Here is a 20,859-nt window from a genome sequence, read left to right as displayed (position 1 = left end):
CTCGTTCACCATCAAGAGAGATACGATATTGGGGAATACGTGGCAATCGCACATTAGATTTCAATTGAACAACATAAGGGGAGATGTCAAGCAGGCCCACATCATTGGGACCTGTTGCCCACAAAGATGCAGGAAGAGAACTCAATTCCGGTGGAAGCTTATCGAGAGACAAGTACATAGGAGAGACAACCCTCTCTCCCAGCGTAAGCTTTACGCCCGCAGGGGAACAATACAGGGTTGCATACAAACGTTTAAGCAAATCCAGGCCCAAAAGATTTTCACCACAACCCGTAGTCAAAATCAACGGAGCTTCTAGCTCACGAGGCCCAATTGTAAGGGGCAAAGGGCGCGAAACTGGATTGCTAACGGGGGCGCCAGAGAATCCAACGGAAACATTTGTTAAGCCAGACAAAGGTGCGCCAGGGAGTTTCGAATGCTTTATGGAACTTTTCGCTGCACCAGTGTCCAACAGAAAAGGCTCAACGACGCCCGATGTAGCAACTGCGACGTAAGGCCCTCTCTGATCAACCGGAACTGATACTACTCCCTCTCCTTGTCTTTGGCTGTCCTAGTAATTACTGTCGTCAGTTCCCTGATCGACGTAATAATTGTCTACATTATATTGCGCAGATCGTCCTTGCGATGATCCACGTTGATCAAAACAATTATCGGAATTTGATGAGTTATCTGAACGATCATTCTGAGCACCACGACCTCTACCACGTGGTGCCTGCTGTGAACCACCACGACCTCCCCTAGATGAATTACCACTATTACGTTCGTTTAGAACAGGACAATTGAATTTAATATGACCCTCCTGTCGACAATAGGCACATTGATTGTACCCTAACGAGGATCTTTGGAAAGAGGAGTCATTACGAGATTGTGATCTGTTCGATTGCGGCTGCAATCTATTTTGTTGCGAAGTATTCTGATTCGAACGTGGAGGATACGCTTGCTGAAGCAACACTTTAGTCTTAAGCTCTTTCGTCTTTTTATCAGCACGGTCGTTTTCTTCTTTCTCTCTATTCTCATAATATTGTGCCGTAGCCAATATCTGAGCTGAAGTAGAAACGGCCCATGCACTTTCTGAATTCTTTAATTTATTGCTCAAATCGGGCAATAAGTTCAAAACAAATTTATCCACGAACAACCTTTGACCACCCTCAGTGCTCATATCCTGACCACTATGATCAATGAATGCCTCCTCGAACCTTGTAAAGAAGTCGGAGACACTCTCGTCCTTTTTCTGTTTACAAGCTGACAATTTGTCCCAATTTACCCTCATAGCTGGCATAAGAGTTTTCATTAGCGTGATTATTCTTTGAGGGAGAGCAGTAATGAGTTGTTCAGGCTTAGCCCCACCAACTTGTCGTGTATCGGCCGCAATAAGGGCAGCCCAATCGCCACCTAATTCATTTGGATGATTCTCCTGACGAATCTTAGCCCATACCGGTTGCGGTACAACATTGCCAAACAGCATGTCAATATCAGCAAGATTCATTACCGTAGCGTCTACGAGCTGCGATAATTCCTTATAGTACCCTGCAGGATTTTTGCGAGGGTCAGGCAAAGATTGCTTTACCTGTAACACTTCTGATCGTTTCCATGGGAGATGTATCCATACTCTCTGGAAATGTGGCAAGATCGGAGGTTGAGCATTAGCGTCGCCTGGCATCCACACTGGTGGAACTTCTCGCATAGGAAACTGACCAGACTCATCTGGCTGTCTTTCGACATCCTCAACAAACAAGGCTTGGGGTATAGGAGTGGGACGAAAAGATAGCAACCGTTCAACAGCACGTCGAACGTTGGAATCCACTATCAGTCCAGTCGAGAACTGAAGCTGTAGATCAGACAAAGCGGTCAGCACCTCGTCAGGTGCGTCGGCCGATATCTGATCGCGAAGGACCTTACACATTTCCTCGAACACAAATCTTTGTGTAGGTATATTGAATTGACAAAACGTATCGAGTACAATACGCGGTGGATTTCTAAGTGGATGCGTCATCCAACCCATCGCCATATTGTATAGTGAAGCGCGTTCCCTGTTACCAGGAAGCTGACTACGTCTCTGAGGACCATCTGAACCAGCGGACCCAAGAACAGGTCCGAGCGAATGAAAGAAACTAGCCGCAAGAGGAGAATTACGACTACGAGTAGAGGGAGAAGTATAGGACACAGGACTAACAAGTGAAGGAGTAGAAACAGAAGCAACAGCAGGAGTTAATAAAGCAGGAGCAGTAGCGGGAGCAGGAGTATGTGGAAGCGGAGGAGCAGTAGGGATAGCAACAGGCAAAGGAGCAGGAACAGTTGGAAGAACGGGTGCAGGTTGAGGAACAGGCAAAGGAAGAATAGGTGCAGGAACAGGTACAGGGGGAATCACAGGGGCTGTGGTACCCTGTACATACGGAGGCGGCGACTTCATAAGATAGGACATTAAAGAATCCTCAACTGCCTCTTCCTTCTTTTCCGACTCCGTAGGCAAAGTAGGATAGCACTTATCTATGGTCATACGCTGTAATCTATCAAACACTTCCTTTTCCTTAACCTCCTTATCATGCTGAAACTGCTCTGCTTTCTTTACAATGGCAGCAACACTATCTCTCTGATTTCGTTTAGTCTGTCTGATTTCTTTCTGTCGGGCTTCTTTACGCCACAACCGAAAGGCATCAAACATGGCCGGCCTTGACTTTCTCTCGAACAATTTAGCCTCTAGGTTATCTAAGATCGGGGTCTCAAAGCTACCGTGAGGTGGCCAACTAAGGACACCGTCCTTCTTTGTATAACGAATCCAATAATCATTGAAAGTAATCGGGCCTAGCCCATGTTTACTGTACAGTTCATAAGTCGGAGTTCCAACCGGAGGTATCGGACACGAGTCCTCCAGTCGGGAATCCGCACCACAAGGTCTGAAACAACTAAACAAAGTACTACGACCAGGCATCTTGCACACTAGCCGAGTTTCACAAACTTCAAGGGTTACGGGATTTACCAAGTCCCAGCAAAGAGCAAAAACCCTCGGTTTTTGGCGGCTGCAGTCGTCAAATAACACAACAAAGTACGCTAGGAAAGTGTCACCGACAAAAACACTCACACAGCGTCAACAACAAAAACACTCGCTAAAGTGTCAACAACCAAGGACTCTGGGAGCGACCCACAAATACTTAACTCAAAGATCGATGGCGTCACCAGGAAGGCCCGTCAGTCGTCTCGCTATACCAAGGTCTACGCCAGGCGCCAAAACAGGTCTACAGTCAGGGCAGCAGTCCGTCGCAGCCGTCAGGAAGCGGGAATCTTCGCGGGAAAAGTCTTCGGGCCACTTATTTCGACAACAGGATCGATGAAGCGGAGTGCACCTTCCCTCGGAGATTTCACACGAAGTTCCTCACGATCGTCGGGCTTGGACCGGTACCACTGATGCAGCCCCACGTTGGGCGCCAACTGAAGGACTGGGTTCTTTAAGACCCAGCGGTGCCAGGGCACAACACCTGAAACCTTCGTGGGTAACCTGCTCCGGCATACGAATGACAGAGACACGGGACACTTCCTTCGGCGTCAAAGATTCAAGGTTTATTTACTGCAGGGAACACAGAAGTCACGACAAGTACAACACGTGCAACTTGGGGAGACTGCTTCAAATTGGTTCTGTGGATCGCTCCTTTTATACAGAATTTACCCATAGGACAACATGATACACAAAGGTTTACAACCCGGTTCCCACAATTATCCCCCAGAGGGGTCGCTTTGGTCACTTTGATACACACAAGGTCCGGAACATAAGTGCGGAAACATTTGGCGGTTCCCAACTGTAAAAACCCATCTTCCCAACATTAGTGCATTCCAATCGGCAGTAAAACAGATCGAAATAGGAACAAAGACAGGTGCAGAGGAAGATGGAGACAGTGGGGAGATCGGAAAGGGTGTAAAAGGGGAGGTATCGGGAAACACGAGATACAGGCATCAAAGGGACGTGCCTAATGAGATGCACGGCTGAGACAATAAACCGGCACGGCAAGATGAGCCTCGAGCGGGGCCATCTGCCTTACAGTATCATCCTCCTTGTCATAAAGACACTTACAAAGAACATGTGTCTTCCGCAAATATAGTGGGAGTCCCAGGGTTGCGAAGCGGACAGCGTCCGTTCGCTGGCTACTTGAGGGCAAGAGACAAAATGGATGCCGTATCTAAGATGGAACCCGTGGGTACAGATGAAAAACCCACGTAACAAACGAACGGTTTAAGTTAGCACAGTGAAACTGCGCACACTTGCCAAACTCGTCATTTGCGGTTCATAGATACCAGAGTCGACCATATTCGTGCGAGTCGAAAACACCACTTACAATTGTCACGGAACCTCAACCCTCATAGACTTCCTGGAATTATCGTAGCGGTATATCTTTTTTCCGCCCCATCAGGAGTCCTGGCATAGTCATTGGGTCAACGATTAACGTGCAGGGTGCCTGCCTCGCCCGAGGCTACTTCTGGTGTATGCAGAAGTGTCCAGAAATAAAAAATAATGACTTAGTCAAAAAGGAAAATTTTTAATAACAAAAGAGTAAACTAGTCACTATCATTAAGAACCGTTGTGATATGTAGGTAGTCCAGTTATTGGGCTACCATATCATTTTGGAAAAGTGTCGACATGTTTCAGCTCTCAGGGCCCACAGGGGTCGGGGGAGCTTTCGTCAGGACAGTAACAAAAAACAGACATACATAAAGATAACACGCACACCTTATGTGTGTGTTGCAATTTCCAAGCTTTTGCATTCAATGTTTTGGCTTCAACGGGGACTGGGAGTCCCTTCTGGATATTTACCATGCGGCGCAGTTTTCGTGCCTTGTGCTGACTCTGCCCCCGGTGCCTTGTGCCGACTCTGCCCGCAGTTTTCGTGCCAGTCCCCGTTGAAGTCAAAACATTGAATGCAAAAGTTTGGAAATTCCATTTTGCTATTTTTGCAACACACACATAAGGTGTGCGTGTTATCTTTATGTATGTCTGTTTTTTGTTACTGTCCTGACGAAAGCTCCCCCGACCCCTGTGGGCCCTGAGAGCTGAAACATGTCGACACTTTTCCAAAATGATATGGTAGCCCAATAACTCGACTACCTACATATCACAACGGTTCTTAATGATAGTGACTAGTTTACTCTTTTGTTATTAAAAATTTTCCTTTTTGACTAAGTCATTATTTTTTATTTCTGGACACTTCTGCATACACCAGAAGTAGCCTCGGGTGAGGCAGGCACCCTGCACGTTAATCGTTGACCCAATGACTATGCCAGGACTCCTGATGGGGCGGAAAAAAGATATACCGCTACGATAATTCCAGGAAGTCTATGAGGGTTCTCGATAAAAAACTAATGGTTTTTTGCAGAAACTAGTGTCCATTCTCTTTTTGATTATTGGTGACCCAAGAAACCACCCAAGGTGAGTAGATATGGACCCCACGGAGAGCGTGTGCAGTGTGGGAACACAACTGCGTGCTTCGTACCACTCTACTTGTAAGTCGCGGTTGGATTTTTAAAGCTTAAGGACTCTTACCAGTGGACCCTCAAGAAATCCCATGGAAGACAGAAGGTTGGAGAGCCACTCGCCCATGGATACCCTAGTACCCATGTTACCTGCACCAGGGAAGCTGGGTGCATATATGTAAAGTGGTCTCGGAAACTGCAGTCAAACCCAATGGAGGACTTCAGAAAAGTGCCATTGCTGAAGAAGGAGAAAGTGTCCAGTGGAATCCAAAGTGGTATTTTATATAAGAGGTACCTGCAAGCAGAGGGGACACAGTCAATGTCACTCAGGAGTGACCAGGAAATTTGGAAGACAAATACCCTCTGATGTCCGGTGTTGCAGGAAAGTTGACAATGACCTTGACTCTGAAAGTGTGAGGACCAGGTGATGCCAAAGAAGACCAGGAGCAGTGCACAGGTTGTCCCATGAAGGATGTCGAGAGCTGAGGGGTTGGTGTCCGGCGGGAGCCCCAACAAGCCTTGGCAAATGCAACTAATACTGGAGCTGAAGAAGGAGCAACATCAGGACCAGCAAGGTCCATGGGACTCACTACAAGCAGGGGAGTCAGAGCAGACCCTGAGCAATCCAGAGAGTGCAAGAGAAGTACTGGTGACCCTCAAATGGATCCACAGGCCGGAGGCATGGAGTCGCGAGAGAATATCAAGCAGCTCACCAAAAGATGCAGGCCACGATGCACACAATGTGGTGTAGCCCAAGATTCTGGTCAATGGATGTGCTCAAGGTTGGGCTACTTGGAGCCCAAAGGTCTTCTTGGAAGGAAGTCAACAAGCTGTTGAAAATGTAAGTTGAGGAGGTGCACAGGGGTTTGGTTATTGCAGCCCCCACGAGGGATACTGGGCTCAAACTTGGTGAAAGGGCAGGGCAGGTCTCAGGAGCTGAGGAAAATCACCACCTGTGTTACAGAGCCTTTGGAGTGCAATGGAGCTCAGGGTTAGCAGACCTGACAACTTAGTTGCATTGCTTGTGAATCCAGGGGAGTAACACCTTCACTGCAAGGGAGATTCCTTCAGGTGTCTTTGATGCCCACAAGCCTTGGAAGGTTTTTGTATGGTATACAGACACAGAAGATGCCGCAGACTGGAAGGGAGATGAAGTTGAGCCCAAACAAAGTCCAGCAAAGTCCAGAGTGCTAGGACGGTAGAAGTAGAAGTGGTGTATAATCTGAATCTTATCCCACAACAAATCTAGGGATCTACACACAGGTAAGCCCTTAAGAACCCTAGAGAAAGGGTTGGGGCGATTCAGGGGACCCTCCTAAGGTAATGTTTGGACAGGAGGGATGTTACTCCGATATCCTTTGTCCAGCTTCATGCCAGGGCAGGAGCCAACAGCTCCCAGGACTGGTTTGAACTGGACTATGCATGGGGACACCAAATGTACCCCTCATGCAGACTGAGCGGCTCTGGCAAGCACACCCACACCACCCCACCCCAATACTCCAAATCCAGTCTGGGAGACGGTCACACCTCCCTGTGACAAGATATTGTTCTGCCTTCCCCTGCTTGAGCTTGACTCAGCAGCAGGAGGACAGAATCATGTCTCTGGTCAGCAGCAACCATTTTGTGCTGTCCGGGTCAAGAAGGCTAGTACCGGGAAAACTGAGAGCCTAATGGAGGGTTCTTCCAGTGCTAGGTATCATACTTCCCACACCGTTTAAGGTGTTGGGGTATGATCCCAATATGTTTGATACCAAACATGATAGGATTCATTGCAGCCAGTTTCGAGATGGTCACTGTGTAATTACACGGTGCCCCACTATATAGTACATGGCTGCTTCACTAACAGCCTGGGACAATAGACTCCGTAGGCTGTAGGAGTGTCCTTCTGATGCAGTGGCACCCTTCTCACTTAGAACCGAGCACCCTGCCTTCAGGATTGCAAAGGCCTGCTATAGGGGTGACTTATAGGTTTTAAGTGCAGTGACCCTAGATATAGGAAACCTATATCTTTAGTAAGTGGTGCAAGCACCAACTTACGGGGGCTGTAATGGCAGGCCCAAAGTTCCATTTTGAATGGTCTCCCATTGGTGGCATAACGCATGCTTCAGCCCATGGGGGACCTCTGGGGTACCTATGCCCTGGGTCCCTTAGTACCATATACTAGAATCTTATAAGGGTACCCCAGTATCCAATCTGGGATGTACCTATGTACTAAACATAACAATTTAGGGAGAAAGCAGATAGAATCTCTGGTGTCAGGACTTTGCCAGAGAGTGGAATGTTAGAGAAGAAGACTGCTACTGAATGACGGCAGCTACTGAAGGCAAAGTAAGAGAAGACTTCTATGCTAAACTGAGCAAGCAATTTTGGCAACTATACAGCCCTACGAAGAGCCAGATCAGACAACATAAACACAATAGTTAACCTGTGACTTGAATTCAGAAAACCTTCCCATTAACAAACATTGGGGCATATGTACAAGCCACTATCGCCACTACAACGTCACTTTTACTGATGTTGTGGTGGCGATAGGGGCTTAGCCTTATTTATAAGGCAGTGTTAAGCCACTTAACATGGCTTAACGCTGCCTTGTAAATAAGGCCCCCTTTCACCCTATGGTTAGCATGAAAGGGGTAGGCAGTGGTTGTTGCAGTGGGCATTACACCTAAACACCTTTTGATTTTGATGCTGACCCCTATGTACAAGGGCATTGCACATAAGAGGTAGCACCAAATTTAAGATCAGGAAAACCCTGGTCTTCAGTCGGTGAAACAAGGAGAAATGCATTATTTCTTCTCGTTTTGCTTTTTCCATGTGTGTTGCCTTGTGTAGCACACATGGAAAAAGCAAAATGCCATGAATTGTTTATGTACAGGAAGGTCTCCCTTCTTTTACATAAACAATCTTTAAAAAAAAGAAATTGTTGTGACTTTCATATGTGCTGCATCAAGCAGCACACATGAAAGTGACAACATGGCATTTCAGGATTGTTTGTGTGAGGAAGGGACACCTTCCTATATATAAACAATCCTCCCCTGCACACAGACACCCTTGCACTATGGCGCAAGGGTGCCTGCATTGGCACTATACTGCTAATAGTAGCGCCATTGCTGGGGGGATATGCTAGGCTGCACCATAGAGTTGTAAATATGGTGCAGTCTTGCGTTGCAGAAGTGGTGGAGTGAGGTGTTAAGCTATGATGGCTAACGCCTCACTCCGCCATTTCATTGTACATATGACGCATTATGTTTTATTTTAGCCCCATAAAATAAGACTGGAATAAAATTGGTTTTGTATTTCGAAAACCCCAGATGCTTGTCATTTCAGGTTTTCTCCACAGTTTTTTCAACTATATGCCCTATTTAAAATTTATAAAGAAATACCTCTGATTAGACATCCATCTTTATTTCTTGTGAAAGATACATTGCGTTTTGTATTCGAGTCTAAACTCCTAAGCACTTCGCAGAGTAAACCATGACAACAAGATACCACTAAGAGCAAAGGAAACAAAGGGCATTAATACTGACAAAAACTAGCATCTTCCCCGGATCCTAAGTTGAGAAAAGTGAGCAGTCGGAGAAGCAGATTGGAGAAAGGGAAAAGTAATGAGATATCTGCTGTAAAAGAGAGAGGCTACATGCTGGGGATGGAGGGGATCTGGAGCAGAAGAAGCCACTGTAGTACGCAGCTGTGCTTGGTCCCATGGCACTGTCTTCGTTGGAAACAAATACTCAAGCATGGTAATTCCCCAAGTTCCCCAATGCTTTTGCAGCTGCAGCATGTGGCAGCTTGCTCAATAGAGCTGGGCCCTGTGAATGTTTGGTACAGAAGGTTGAAAAACAATGCTGCTCATGCAAAAATAATTTCAATAAACTAAAAGGGAAACAGCTTCCATCCAAAGCACTTCTGAAATAGACTTTTGGTCTAGATGGGTAATGCTTTAGAAACACAACTCTTATGAGAGGTTTTCAAAGTTTTCTGGTGAAAAAAGACACATTTGCTAATTTGTGACTCTGGTGTCAGCGGACACGCTGTGAGGGGAACGGCTACTCAAAACCTACCTGCGGCAATAGCGAGGGGACAGGCTCTTGCTTCTTTGGCTCGCCGTGAGGGAAACGGCTCAAATGACCGGCCGCCTACAACTCCCAGCATCCCTCCTGCAGGCGCCTTGTGACCGGCGTCATCAGTAGGCGCAGCCAGCCTACTTGAGCTCTCCACGCCTCCCACGGCGCGGGACCCACTTGTGGCTCCGGTGTCAGCGGACACGCCGTGAGGGGAATGGCTACTCCAAACCTACCTGTGGCAATAGCGGGGGGACAGGCTCTTGCTTCTTTGGCCCGCCATGAGGGAAACGGCTCAAATCACCGGCTGCCTACAACTCCCAGCATCCCTCCTGCAGGCTCCTTGTGACTGGCGTCATCAGTAAGCGCAGCCAGCCTACTTGAGCTCTCCACGCCTACCACGGCGCAAGACACGCGCGGGCAAAGCCCGGGCAAAGGGCGGGCCGCCGGTGACCGTCAGGGGCCGAAGGAGGCCGGGCTGGGCTACCCGTCAAACCCCCCGGGAACTGCCTGCTTGAGGCCGTGCACTCTAGTCTTGTAGTGGTAACTACTGTAAAATGGAACTTTGTTTACATTTTTTAAAGAGTAAAAAGCTTGACCCAACAGTGTTTTGCCTATACTAGATGGTATGTGTTGTTGGGCCCTTGTTTTATTATCTTATATTTTTGTCCTTAAAGTGTTAAATGTAATTTGTTTTTAAACTGTAAATTATGGAACATACAACCTTGTGTTTAGGTTGAGCAGTATGGGTAAACCCAATCCCATAGCTTCAGGCACTGTGACGAGGCAAACTGTGGCAGCAACCCAACCACTGCCTAGTTTAACAGCTATCGATAAAATGTTACAAAATACTATTGGGGTGGTGGTTACGGCTATCGAAAACACAGAAAGGCGACTTTCACTCACCCCTGCTATGCCCCCCATTACATCTACAGGGGATTTCTCTGCAGCCACAGTCAACCCCCTTGAATCTACTTCTCTTTTCATACCCTCATTTGCCGAGTTTCCTTGTGCTCAGATAGCCCCTGACGAGTATGTCTCTGTAGAGGCTCCATCGTCCACCTCTTCTCCGGTAGGTGTAAGGGCCCCTAAACCTCATGGCAGAAGTAAGAGGTCGAAACCTGCTAAAAAATTAACTAAGAGAATAGTAACTCCAGCTGAGTCTTCTCAGCCTGATCTTGGGCCCCCTTTTTCCAGTATAGGTCCCCCAGTTTGGGTGACCCATTTATTGATCGATCTTCAGGCCCACATGGAACACCTTATCAATTCTAATTTAAAAAATGTGTTTAGTATGATTGATAAATTAGCTTAATTGATAAATAATCAAGGCCGAGGTGGAACCCAGTCAGTAACTACAAAGGGGAATCCTGTCACCAACACGGCTCCAGGCTCATCCAAGCAGGTTATAAAAGGTTTAAATACAGCCAACATGACTGGTCCTGATAACCCTACACATGCTTTGGCTACTCAAAACATGCAGAATCCTATTTCAGTCCCGACTCGTGCCGGCTTAGCCATTCGACCGAGTGTGCCCTTAGTTGCACCCGGTTCGACCTCTATCGCTCCATTCGGCACCCCAATATCCCATGATAATCAGCGCTCAGCTCCCGGGAGGTCCCAAAATAAGCTCACTAAGCAATCCCTTGTAAACGGTCCCCTCAAATCCCCTCCTTGCCCCCAGCTTCCCAGTACATGGTGGTGGTCACAGGCTACCTCCATTGGCTAATGGAAGAGGTAAATCATATCCTGAGTTAAAGAATAAAGCCATATTTTGGCTAAATAGATATAGACCCCTAATGGGTCTCGGTCAGGGGGAGATTCTATATGCTCGTCGATTTAGCTGGCTAGGGAATAGACCCAAAGACATCAGTGGGAACTGCGTAATTGTAAATTTTAGGGACCCTGGGGTGGTCAAACATGTACTAGGTATTGGAGGGGCCCCTAATGCGGGTAAAATACATACTTGCAACCTGGGGTACTTTTATCCACTTACACTAGCACCGGGTAGGCCGGCTCCATTTTATTCCTTTCAGGACGCCTAAGACTATTTTTACAATATGCCTGTGGCTAACAAATATAGTGCCTTTAGTAATGTGGATTGACTACCTCTGACCCCGGGACTATTGAGCTTAGCTCCTAATCGGCTAAGGAGCCGTGAGGTGGAGAGCTTGATTGTTCAGGCGGGACCCATGGAGTCGACCTCTAGGTATAGGGTGGGTAGCGTAACACTACTTCCATCACCCCAACACATTAGCCCTATCCCAAGCGAAAGGGGGTCGAATACATACACACCCCGATTTAGTGACCAGACAGAAGGGGAAAGGGAGTTGGACTTAGATACCCATATAGTATTCCCACCCTTAAATGTGTCCCTCCCTACAGTGGGCTCTCCAGCCCATGTGGTGATCCGTGGCCCACTAATCGGGTCTTGGAATGTAGCAGGGCTCGGGTCTAAGCTGCATAACCTGGAGTTTCGGAGAGTTGATGGACAGCTACGACTTGTGCCTGTTCCAAGAGACTTGGCTTCTGTCTGCCCCTGCCAGAGTGGGCTTTACGACTTTCTATTCGTCAGCTGTCCAGGGTCCTAGGGGTAGACCATCGGGGGGGGGGTGCCCATTTCGCTTTCTGCGCATGTGGGGTGTTCAATAAAGGTAATAGACACCTTTTGTCCAGACATCCTCTGCATTGTACTTATCTTTCCGGATGGCCTAAGGCTAGTAGTGATTAATCTATATTTACGTCCCTCACCTTACAAGCAGGCTCTGTCTATTTTAGAGGCCCTAGAGGTTCTTCTTTCCTTATTTTCCCTGTCGCATCATAAAATCATTGGGGGGGATTTTAACTTTCACTTTGAACCGCTTTCTGGGATCCCCTGTGTAACTGAGGATGAGGATGATGTCTGGTCCATTCCAGAATGCACTATGTACCGGGCAAAGCGTCTTTCGCCTTTGGCTCTTACTTTAAACAAGCTGGCTGTAACACACTCGCTTAGGGCCTGTAATGGCAGACTCCGCCCAGATGTCCCAGGAGTATGTACCTATAACAGACCGGGGAAAAGTATGACAATTGATTATATTCTGGTCAATGTTGAATTCTGGGGGCATGTGAAAGCCTTTTCTGTTATCCCAAGGGTCGATAGTGACCATAACCCTTTGTCACTAGAGCTAACTAATACTTTGGGTTACTCCACCAATCTGGGAGCGGCAGAGACTAGTACTAATTTAAATCTTGTCACAGCAGTGGGTGGCAGACGCATTAGGTGGGGGAGGGTTGCGCTAGCTCCAAATAAGCTAGCAAGGATTTATGACCATATCGCAAACTCTCTGGTAGAGGTTTGCGATCTCCTAAGCCCCAATTGCGTTCTGACCTCCCCGCAGGTTCTCCAGCGCATTCACAATAATCTTCTTCACACTTTGGCTGATTTTTTCTGTACTACTGATACCAGGAGGCCAAGGGTAAAAAAGCATGACCACTGGTTCAATAGAAGCTGTAGGGTGGCAAAAAATAACCTCATTAATGAGGTTAAATCGGGGTCCTAGATAAGTATCAGAAATGTCAGGAAAACATATAAAAAAATGATTGCGGAGGCCAGGATGGAGTGGGAGACTGCAAGGTGGGAAAACATCAAACAGCCCTGTTTGATCGAGACTACAGGTCCTTTTGGAATCTGGTCCGAGGAGGGGCGGCAGAGGGGTCTTCTGCTATAATTCCTAATCTTAGCGAGGTGGTTTGGTTAGCCCACTTTAAGCCCCTCTATGCAATGACTGAACCAGTACCTTTAATCAAACTAGTTGCCCAAAATAACTTATCAGTTCTGCCTCTTTCAGAGGACCAGGGCCCTGATTGCCCCCCTTGCACCCTACTGGAAATTAATGTGGCACTCAGAAGTCTGTCGGCGGGGAAAACACAGGGCCTGGATAGGATTCCTGGTGACCTCTATTTGAGTGAACAGAAGGTGAGGGTCCCTTATATTTGGGTATACTTCAGTGCCATCCTCCTGGGTATGGAGATCCCCCTAACCTGGTTGGGGTGCGGAAATCATATCTATCCATAATAAGGCTTCCCCTCTTGACCCGGCCAACTACTGCCCCATTAGTTGTATAGACGTCCTCTAGAAATTATTTGCCCGCTTCTTCCTAACAAGGTTGCAGAGTTGGATGGACGACCATCACATCCTAACCTCCCTTCAAGCGGGCTTTCGTGCAAAGGTATCCACCATCGACCAACTGTTTAGATTACAGTTGGTCTATTGGAAGACAGTCACCCTGGGGCCGGGGAGTCTATATTTGATTTTTGTGGATCTACGGTCCACATTTGACCTGGTCCAGAGGGATAAGCTCTGGGCCATACCATTAGAGATGATCACCTCGGCCTATCAGTGCCATTTATTTAAATGAATGCACCAACGCACTTATGCAAGGGTGAGGTATGGAAGGAATGGGGAATTGTCGGCTCCGTTCCTGGTGGAAAAGGGAGTAAGGCAGGGGTGCGTTCTGGCCCCCACGCTCTTCTTGCTATTCCTCAATGGGTTGATAGAACATTTACAGGGAGCTAGAGACCTATATTCTCCAAGCCTAGAAGGGCGTAAGATATCTGCCCTAATGTTCGCGGATGATACCCTTTTATTATCTAAATCGTCAATGGGCATCCAGCGTACATTAGAGGCATTTTGTTCCTTCTGCAGAGCAAGGAACTTGGAGATTAATCTCTCCAAAACCAAGTACATGGATTTTAATACCAAAGTCCCGAACTGCCCCGACCCCCATTTAGATGGAGTAGTGCTGGACCCAGTGTCTACCTTTGACTATTTGGGGGTTACACTCAATGATAGAATGGACTTGGGGTCCCACCTGGTAAAGACCAACCTGAAGTTGGCCCAATCATCTGGCGGTATCCTAAAGGTGTTTAATGAATCCTCACTCAAATTGTTGGGCCCGCCTATGGAAATCTATAAAGCGCAGGCGAGAGGGGGTGCGCTTTACGGTGCAGATCTTTGGGTCCGTGCTGCCACTGCCCCGCTTTTACTCACTGAGAACAGTTTCATTAGGCGCCTTCTGAGACTTCCCTCAAAAGACCTTTACAGTTGGATCTAGGTGTGGTACCCATACAGGACATTGTGTCATACCGCCCCCTTCTGTACTGGAGACGTCTATGCTTATAAGCTATAGGGAGGACTCCTGTCGAGAAGGGGTGTGGAGAAGATCCCCTGGCTAAACCACATTAAGCTCCTTTGTCAAGCGCTGGGACTGGGGGACATGTGGTTTTTCCCGGTGGAGACCTGTGTTCTGACATCCAAGAAATCGCTGAGCTTGACACTCAAGCGCTACTGAACTGGTCTCATATTATCTAACTCCTCTTTGGTCAGGCTGACTAACACCTTTTTGGATATTAAGGCCCACCCTCACTTAGAGAAATTCCTGGATGATATCCAGCCCCCTCTGTCCAAAAAACTCTATACCCAGTTTAGACATGGCGCATTACCACTTAGGGCTGTAACTCATAAGTGGTTCAAAGTCCCAGGAGTAGAGAGTTCTTGCCCAGGGTGTGAGGGCAGTAGTGAGACAGATCTGCACGTTCTGCTCTTCTGCCCATCTTACTCTAAGGCAAGAGCCAAATGGATTATCTTTCTTTGTAAATCCAGGGGTTTGAGGGACTATAGGGAGGTATTTAGAATTCTTAACCCCTTCAGCACTGCGTGAATTCCGCTGCGGTGCTGAAGGTTCTAAAGAACCTATGGACTCATGACGGAATGGTTCTGTCATGAGCACAGGCCAACCGACGCTCATGACGGAACCGTTCCGTCATGAGCATGGAAGGGGTTAAATACGATACCTCACCTTTGACAGTGTTTGCAAAGGCCAGATTTCTCTTGTCAATGTGGCACACAAGGTGTGCAAAATTGAAAATTGGAAGCCCATAATCTACTGATACGTCAATAATTTAATTATCGTATCACAAGGTTCTCCACTAAATGCCTAGGGATTTTCCAAAGTGACTGTTATTCTAATTCATGCAGCCCTTTTGCATGTTTGCACTTTCTTAACCCTTTTAAAAAAAAAATTATCTGGATATTACGCTTTAGGACTCTCATGTTATTTGTCTTAAATTATTTATTTATCTTATTTGTAAATTTGTACACATGTCTTTTTATGGTTTTTAACCGATAATAAAAGCTTTTGACTAACTGACTAATTTGAATTAAGGAATATTTACTTTCTTTTTTTAAAGATATTATATTTTCAAATGTAGGGGCGTTTTACGGTTCCCTCTTCAATGTAGTTCAATGGGGGAATCAAAGTTTGTCAGATACGAGTTTATGTCACTCTCCTGTGCTTTAAACAGATGGGCATTACAAGGAGACAAGCATGTGAAACTGTCAAAACTTTCAAGCAGGTTCATCAATTGGAGATCAAGTTACAGTGATGAACCTGATCACAGATCTGCCAATGGTGAGTAATATATCACGGAAGACACTTGCCAAGGAGCTCAAAGGAAACCTATAGACATGTTCAGCACACTAATACCTGCAAAGGTGGTTGAAACTAAGCATGGGCGAATTTTGCAGATATGGCGTTCGCGAATTTGCGTATATGCGAACTCGCAATCCGCAAAATCCGCGAATTCTCACGAATTTGCGGATTTTTTTTAATTTTTGTGTTCGCAAGGGTTTCTGCCAGTTCGCGAGGGTTTTGTACCAGTTCGTAATTGCGAACTTACTTGTCGGCTCGCAACGGTCGCGACTATGTTGTTTCTACGTCTGGTTCATCATCACAGGTTCCCAGCACTCTCTGTTTCACCACTGCCACCCTCTGTTTCACCCATGCCACCCTCTGGTACATCAATGCCACCCTCTGGTTCATCATCACTGTAGATTATGGGGGGAAAAGCAAGCACATCTGCCCTGCTTCAACTGACATGAATTAATTTGGGGTTGATTTATTAATGTGTCACTGTTTTAAAATTCCAGTCTCGCACCTGCTTCCTTATCTGTAATTTGCTTTCTGTTGCAGTGCAAATTTTTTTTCCAGGACCTTTGTGGCCTACTTGTAGCTATTCTATGAGCCTGCTGTGAGGGTCAGAGCAGGGTCATAGAATTGTTGCAACTAGCAACTGAACTCTGGAGGGGCCCCAGTCAGGAAGCACAACAGGGAAAGGTTACTAATGATGAGTTTGAAGTTGAACTTTTGCACCTGCTGAGTGCTTTCAGTTTTGCAAAACTCGTTTTTCTGCAGAACAGCAACTGTAATGCCCCAAACAAACATAGGCAACTGAACTCTGGAGGGGCTCCTCAGGAAGTACTACAGGGAATGTTACTAATGATGAGTGAACTTTTGCACCTGCTGAGTGCTTTCAGTTTTTCAAAACTCGTTTTTCTGCAGAACAGCAACTGTAATGCCCCAAACAAACATAGGCAACTGAACTCTGGAGGGGCCCCTCAGGAAGTACTACAGGGAATGTTACTAATGATGAGTGAACTTTTGCACCTGCTGGGTGCTTTCAGTTTTTAAAAACTCATTTTTCTGCAGAACAGCAACTGTGATGCCCCAAACAAACTTACTTGTGAACGTTGATTTCTAATCCAAAAGTGATCCAAAGAAAGTCAAAAGGCCTCAAATCCAAAAAAGTGCAGGCAAATGTCAACCCGAGGAGTTATTCTGATAAAAATCATCATTTTCAGAAGGTCTATGCAGCTTGCTAGTGGATTTCTTGTGCAGAATTGCAAATTTTGTAATTTCGCGAGTGCGAGATTGTTGCTGCCCGCCGCACCTACATGTTCGCAATTGTGAACTCTCGCGATGCGTCGCCAAACTCCCGCGGGATCCCGCAGCAAGATGCAAAATGGCGCAGCACTCGCAAAATATCGAGAAAAACAACTCAGCAAACGCTGAATGACAGTAAGTGAACGCCGCACGCCGCAAAATTTTATCACCAAGAAAAAAAAATCCGCTGCGTGCAAATGTGCGAATTTTCGGCAAATTCGCAAGCGTTCGCGGATTGCGAATTTACCGAAAATCCGCAAAATCCGCGAGCGGAACGGATTTTCCGTCCATGCTTAGGTAAAACGTTCTCTATTTCATCTGTAGGGGATATTAAACACATTGGGGCATATTCACAAGCCCCTATCACCACCACAATATCGCTTTCAGTGACGCTGTGGTGGCGATAGGGGCCTCGCCTTATTCAGAAGCCAGCGTTAAACCACTTAACGTGGCTTAACAGTGCCTTGTGAATAAGGCCTCCTTTCACGCTGGGTTTAGTGAGAAAGGGGCGTGCAGTGGGTGTTTTGGCGGGTTTTCCACTGCAACACCCATTGATTTTGACACTGTCCCGTTTTCACAAGTGCAGCCTAAATAGGAGGCAGCATAAAAATTAAAGCCAGGAAAACCCTGGTCTTAAGTTAGCGAAACGAGGAAAAAATGCTTGATTTCTCCTCGTTTTTAGGTCGAGCCTTTACCATTCCGCAGGAATGGGAAATGGGGAGAATTCAAGTCGGCTATTTTCTCGTCAAACCAAAGGGCTTTCAGCCCGCGGTTTTCATGCAGTGCCCGTCAACATGCACGCGCATCGCATGCAAGCCCAGCCCAGTCCTCCCCTCATTCACGCCCACCCACCAGGCTCTCCCGCCCCCATCAGGCTTCTCTCCCAATCCGCATGCAAGCCCAGCCCAGTCCTCCCCTCATTCACGCCCACCCACCAGGCTCTCCCGCCCCCATCAGGCTTCTCTCCTCTCCCAATCCGCATGCAAGCCCAGCCCAGTCCTCCTCTCATTCACGCCCACCCACCAGGCTCTCCAGCCCCCATCAGGCTTCTCTCCCAATCCGCATGCAAGCCCCTCCCACACCTCCCCTCTCTCTCCACGCAATCACAGGCATGCACTTCAGTTCCGCCTCCCCCTCCCACACCAGCACCTCCCCTCTCTCTCCACGCAATCACAGCCATGCACTTCAGTTCCGCCCTGAGAGCATGGTATGGCAACATTCGTCGTAGCAGAAGGGCAGTGACAGAGCCGGAGACCTCGCAGCTTGTGGCGGTCCGTCCCTGGTTCAATTTTTCCTCAGTCTTCCCCACTTTTTTTCTCTCTCGTGATGTCTGTTGTTTTCTTCGTCGTGCTCTCCTCCCTCCTTTTCTCCAATCATGTATTTGTTCTTCCGGTATCTCTCAGCCTCCCCGCGCGCCCTCCCTCCCTACCTCCAAACAGCAGGCTTCAGTCACAGAGGGCAGATCTCACTTTCTCACCCATGCACGTTCACAGAACATTCAATTATGGCTTTTTCCCCACAGCCTCACCCCCTCCCCCGCTCCTGATCATCGCAGACTCCCACCAACCCCCCCCCCCCCGTCATCCACATCCTCGCGTTGCAGCTCTCTCGTCCCGGGCTGCTCGCCCTCTCCTTCGGTCCTTGCAGACCCCCTTACTGTCCGCCACATCCCCTCATCCCGCCCACCACAGAACTCCGCCGTTTCTTCATGGACCCTTCAAAACACCAGATGCCATCGCACTATAACCCTAGGAAACTACCCAGCTCCCCCTCTAACTACCCAGACTCTGTGAGGAACAGAGACCACAGAGCCCCCACATTACGTTGAATTCGGACCGTTTACACCATGTTAATTGCACTCCCGCCCCCATCCGGCTTCCCTTCGGCCTCTCTCCAGGCCATGTTCCCTCCCCTGCCAGAGTCCACCCCGCCCCTAATTTATCTCTCACATCAAAGCCCCCAGGACCCCCTCCCCCGCTCCTGATCATCGCAGACTCCCACCAACCCCCCCCCCGCATCCACATCCTCGCGTTGCAGCTCTCTCGTCCCGGGCTGCTCGCCCTCTCCTTCGGTCCTTGCAGACCCCCTTACTGTCCGCCACATCCCCTCATCCCGACCACCACACAACTCCGCCGTTTCTTCATGGACCCTTCAAAACACCAGATGCCATCGCACTATAACCCTAGGAAACTACCCAGCTCCCCCTCTAACTACCCAGACTCAGTCATAACCCTTCCCCTCAGCCCTCGCTCACCCCCGCAAGACCTCCAGCTCACGGCGCCCCCCCTGCAGACTCCTGCAGTATCTTAAAACCACAGCCATGCACTTCAGTTCCGCCCTGAGAGCATGGTATGGCAACATTCGTCGTAGCAGAAGGGCAGTGACAGAGCCGGAGACCTCGCAGCTTGTGGCGGTCCGTCCCTGGTTCAATTTTTCCTCAGTCTTCCCCACTTTTTCTCTCTCGTGATGTCTGTTGTTTTCTTCGTCGTGCTCTCCTCCCTCCTTTTCTCCAATCATGTATTTGTTCTTCCGGTATCTCTCAGCCTCCCCGCGCGCCCTCCCTCCCTACCTCCAAACAGCAGGCTTCAGTCACAGAGGGCAGATCTCACTTTCTCACCCATGCACGTTCACAGAACATTCAATTATGGCTTTTTCCCCACAGCCTCACCCCCTCCCCCGCTCCTGATCATCGCAGACTCCCACCAACCCCCCCCCCCCCCCCGTCATCCACATCCTCGCGTTGCAGCTCTCTCGTCCCGGGCTGCTCGCCCTCTCCTTCGGTCCTTGCAGTCCCCCTTACTGTCCGCCACATCCCCTCATCCCGCCCACCACAGAACTCCGCCGTTTCTTCATGGACCCTTCAAAACACCAGATGCCATCGCACTATAACCCTAGGAAACTACCCAGCTTCCCCTCTAACTACCCAGACTCTGTGAGGAACAGAGACCACAGAGCCCCCACATTACGTTGAATTCGGACCGTTTACACCATGTTAATTGCACTCCCGCCCCCATCCGGCTTCCCTTCGGCCTCTCTCCAGGCCATGTTCCCTCCCCTGCCATAGTCCACCCCGCCCCTAATTTATCTCTCACATCAAAGCCCCCAGGACCCCCTCCCCCGCTCCTGATCATCGCAGACTCCCACCAACCCCCCCCCGCATCCACATCCTCGCGTTGCAGCTCTCTCGTCCCGGGCTGCTCGCCCTCTCCTTCGGTCCTTGCAGACCCCCTTACTGTCCGCCACATCCCCTCATCCCGACCACCACAGAACTCCGCCGTTTCTTCATGGACCCTTCAAAACACCAGATGCCATCGCACTATAACCCTAGGAAACTACCCAGCCCCCCCTCTAACTACCCAGACTCAGTCATAACCCTTCCCCTCAGCCCTCGCTCACCCCCGCAAGACCTCCAGCTCACGGCGCCCCCCCTGCAGACTCCTGCAGTATCTTAAAACCACAGCCATGCACTTCAGTTCCGCCCTGAGAGCATGGTATGGCAACATTCGTCGTAGCAGAAGGGCAGTGACAGAGCCGGAGACCTCGCAGCTTGTGGCTGTCCGTCC

The sequence above is a fragment of the Lissotriton vulgaris genome, chromosome 5 (genome assembly GCF_964263255.1).
Source record: "Lissotriton vulgaris chromosome 5, aLisVul1.2, whole genome shotgun sequence".
Classification (NCBI taxonomy): Eukaryota; Metazoa; Chordata; class Amphibia; order Caudata; family Salamandridae; genus Lissotriton; species Lissotriton vulgaris.
This window is presented reverse-complemented; position numbering follows the sequence as displayed.